Consider the following 4,884-nt stretch of genomic DNA (forward strand, 5'->3'; position numbering starts at 1 on the left):
TCAGGCAGCTTAAGGACAGGACCCATGAGAAGAGATTGAAAGCGGCAGTGCAGTCGTGAGTGGTCTGCTGTTGTTTTGGTGCCAGTGACTCAAGCATCAGCCGCCTAGTGGGAATAGGAGGTAGAGCATGCTTCAGGAGAGCCGTGCAAGATATTGTGTGACATCTTAAGAGCTAAACTTGGAGTCAACATTCCTATAGCTAAGGATACCCTGAAGAGTCAACATGGCCACCTCACGGCTCGCGAACAGAAGCACCAGGGACATCGCAAATGTGATGCAAAGGTTGCAAGGTATGTGACCGTCAAATAAACTGACCTTTAGCGCATTATCACTTTAGAATACGCCTCTGCTCTGACAATCTTAGCTGGAGCCGTCCAGGTGTCATGGAAGCCAGAGGCCTTTTTTTCATGCACCCACAGAAAATAGTGGGCATTCTTAAACAAAATCACTCAAAATAGAACCTGCTGCAATATTTTTAATCTTCACCATTGGTACGAGCAAAAAAAATTCACAGGAGCGTATATCGGCCGCCGTTTTCACGGCCGGCGATATACACTACCATCTGAGCTTTCTTCCCCTTTTCCTCCCTCTCACCGGCTCTCTACATCTCTACTCCCTTCTGACTGTTTGCAATGGGAGGGGTGAGACGGAGGTGGAGCTAAGCTGCTGCCCCCTCCCCACCTGTTCTCCACAGCCATTGCAAACAGCCGGAGGAGAGGAGAGGGCGTGAGTCGGGAAGGGGGAGGGAAAGTGGAAGACAGCTCAGATGGTAGCATATATCCGCCGGTCGTGAACACGACGCATGGCTATCATAGATAGTAAACAAAAATTATTTTAAAAATTGGTAAAAGAACAAAACAATACAATAAAATTATACACGTAAAAAAGAAAATGACCCAAAGCCGACACCAACCCAAACCGTCATCGTATGCATCCTGTAATCCGAAGCTATACATAAAATATATATCTAAACATCCAAAACAAAATGAGGAACCCATTCCTGTACTTTATTTAAGCGTAAATATACTAAGAAAAAAACAGGTATAAATTTCAAAAAATCATTTTTTTTAGATTTTTACCGCCAATAAAACAAAAAAAAAAAATAGAAAAAAAAGTCATTGAAAAAAGATATAAAAATAGCCCTATATGTCAGGGGAAAAATTATGTTGGTAGCTGAAGGAAAAACAATAGGGCAGTAAAACCAGCACATGGGTAAATTCCTTAAAAAGTGTCTGGTCCCTAAGGTGCATAACAGCCTGTTCCTTAAAGGGTTTTACTAATTAAAACCCGATAATCGCACATTTTATTTTTGTAATCTGTTTTTATTTTCCGATTTGTAGATTTTTCTTCAATTCTATTATCAGTGCATGACTATGGGGGTGCCCATTCTGCATTCAACAGCATTTAGAGATACTCTTTACAGCAGCCTCATGGATCATTTACACAACAGACAGAAGGGGACTCATTGCTTCTATGGGAGACTGTTCTAGACATGTGCTTTGATATGTTCAAAGGTAATTTCGCAGGGAGGGGGAAGAGGTGAGCTGTGACCATTACCTATTTTAAATGGTACACCCTGTTTTTTCTACATGTATTGTAGGTGTTACCTTTCATTGCAATCCTGCCTGTGATAATAGTGACTGCTGAAAAGTTTTCCGTACAGAACAGGAAAAATTGGGCTGATGATCAGTATGAAAATATAGGATTTTAGGGATTTTTTTTTTAAATACAATTAGTGACCAATTCTTTTCTTTTTTAAAGGTCACCAAAAAATCTTATGATTCTTAAAATTCTAAACATGCTCATTAGTCATTGTGTCCCCTGTATCAGCCCCAGCAGTAATAGTATTACTATTGAGGCCTCTGTGCGGGTCACTGTTATTACTGAGGCCACTGTGGGGAGTCACTATTATTACTGAGACCAATACAGGGGACAGTATTACTACTGAGGCCACTGAGGGTCACTATTATTACTGAGGCCAATAGAGGGGACAGTATTACTTCTGAGGCCACTGAGGGTCACTGTTATTACTAAGCGCGACAGTAGAGGGGACAGTATTACTACTCAGGCCTCTGTGGAGGTCACTATTACTACTGATGTCAATATAGAGGACAGTATTACTACTGAGGCCACTGTGCGGGTTACCGTTACTGCTGAGGCCAATATATATATATATACCGTGTTTCCCCGATAGTAAGACACCCCCGATTGTAAGACGTATCGGGGGTGTCAGGGGGGTCGGCCAATGTAAGCCGTACCCCGAAAGTAAGACATACCGTAGAAAAAAAAAATCATTACTCACCTCCCCCGGCGTTCCGTCGCGCTCCGGCAGGATGTCGCTCGCTCCTCGTCCCCGGCGCAGCATTGCTTTCTGAATGCGGGGGCTTGAAATCCCCGCCTCCAGAAAGCTAATGATTTTTTTTTATTATAAGACATACCCCGAAAGTAAGACATAGTCTGGCTTTTGGGGATAAAAAGAAAGTAAGACACTGTCTTACTTTCGGGGAAACACGGTATATATATATATATATATATATATATATATATATATATATATATAACATTATTACTACTGAAGCCACTGCGGGGGTCACTATTATTACTGGGGCTGATATAAGGGACACTATTACTACTGAGGCTGATGTAGCAGACACTTTTACTACTGACGCCACTATGAGGGTCACTATTACCACTGAGGCCAACACAGGGGACAGTATTACTACTCAGGCCTCTGTGGGGGTCACTATTACTACTGATGTCGATACAGAGGACAGTATTACTAATGAGGCCACTGTGGAGGCTACTGTTACTGCTGGGGCCAATAAAGGTGACATTATTGCTACTGAAGCCACTGTGGAGGTCACTATTACTCCTGGGGCTGATATAGGGGACAATATTACTACTGAGGCCATTGTGGGGGACAATATTACTACTGAGGCCATTGTGGGGGACAATATTACTACTGGGGCTGATATAGGGCAAGCACTATTACTATTGATGCCACTTTGCAGAATACCTTAAGCTGACTTAGGTTATGTTTATACTTGGCGGAAATGCTGTGGAATGTGGCAAATTATGCAGCATTCCCGCTTCCAGATACAGCCATTTAAAGCTGTTTTATTTCTCTTCAGCGCCGTAGAAATATGGCGCTGCATTAGAAGTCCGTCGCAGGTCTCTTCTGCCAGAGGGAGCAGGTGCTCAGCTGTCAGATAATGGCTGAGCATTTGTTCTAACAGTGGGGACTGAAGATACCTTTTGTTACACGCTATTTAACTCTTTGCACGTTGCAGTGTAACCGCGGAATATAAGAAGCAGAAAAAGGAAGGGGGCTCCCTCTGTCACCCATTGGACCCCCGTAATGTGATTACGAGGTCTCAGTGGGTTGCTATGGAACCCAGAAGCTTGGATGTAGCCTCCAGGTCTGTGGCCGAGGAGGCTCAGCCTCTACTAACCTCATAGGCTTTCTAATGCACTACTATACTGGAGTGCAGGAATTACCTATATTGACACCGGCATGCGTCTGTCATGTTGTGCTACTGGGACCTGTAGTGCTACGGGTTTCCAGCAGCACGTTTCCAGAAGTGTGGGATGATTGAGCTGGCTGGGTGTATATTGCTCCAGCTAGCCAACCTCCATCGGTCTGTTGCACATATATACCAGCCCCTCTTACTAGAGGGTTCTAGTCATTTGTCATTTATATCATTCCCTCTCAGAACTGTGGAGCTTGGCATCATGCATGTTCTGCTTTGGTGTTATTGCACACATGAGGTTCTGGGTAGGATTCCCTTGTCTCTTTGTTTGTGTGAACAGTGACATGTTCAAAGTCTGTATGTAGGTGTTTACACATTAGGTGTGAATTGTCCAGTTCAGTGTGTGTTCCTGCCTGTCACCATATAGACAACGTGGTTTTGTGGGCTTACGTATTCTGGCCAAAATACAATCCCTTGTGTGTACTAACTTGTTAGATATTTCCATCTGTCTGGGTGTTGTAGTACATTGGTGAGTATTTTGGCGCTTATCGTTCAGTGTACGTGCATGCACCGACATTTATGAATTACTGCATATTTACTGTGAATGGAGGCGCGTGGGCCGAAAAGATCCCCAGCTGCCTACACCTCCATTCACTGAGCGATGATCAGGCCTCATGCAGAGTGCTGGGTCGGATTCCGCTGCGGGAATTCTCACAGTGGGATGCGAGCCGTGCTCCTGCAGTGACCCTCACGTCTTACTTCCTCCAGTGTCTACTCCGCTCTGCTGTGTGCCGTCTGCCAACAGCATGGGTGGGTGCCAGGAAGCCAACGGCGGTACATAAATATATCCCATTGCATTGCCCATCACAGCTGAGGTAATGTCATGTTTAAAGGGGTTGTCCAACGCCGAAACGGGTTTTTTTTTTTTCAACCCCCCCCCGTTCGGCGCGAGACAACCCCGATGCAGGGGTTAAAAAAGAACACCGGACAGCGCTTACCTGAATCCCCGCGCTCCGGTGACTTCTTACTTACCTGCTGAAGATGGCCGCCGGGATCTTCTCCCTCGGTGGACCGCAGGGCTTCTGTGCGGTCCATTGCCGATTCCAGCCTCCTGATTGGCTGGAATCGGTACGTGACGGGGCGGAGCTACACGGAGCTACATGGAGCCCCATTGATAAAAGAAGAAGACCCGGACTGCGCAAGCACGTCTAATTTGGCCATTAGACGCCGAAAATTAGGCGGCTCCATGGAAACGAGGACGCTAGCAACGGAGGAGGTAAGTGAAAAATTTCTTATAACTTCTGTATGGCTCATAATTAATGCACAATGTACATTACAAAGTGCATTAATATGGCCATACAGAAGTGTATAGACCCACTTGCTTTCGCGGGACAACCCCTTTAATGCAGGTGGG

The sequence above is a fragment of the Eleutherodactylus coqui genome, unplaced genomic scaffold (genome assembly GCF_035609145.1).
Source record: "Eleutherodactylus coqui strain aEleCoq1 unplaced genomic scaffold, aEleCoq1.hap1 HAP1_SCAFFOLD_463, whole genome shotgun sequence".
NCBI lineage: Eukaryota > Metazoa > Chordata > Amphibia > Anura > Eleutherodactylidae > Eleutherodactylus > Eleutherodactylus coqui.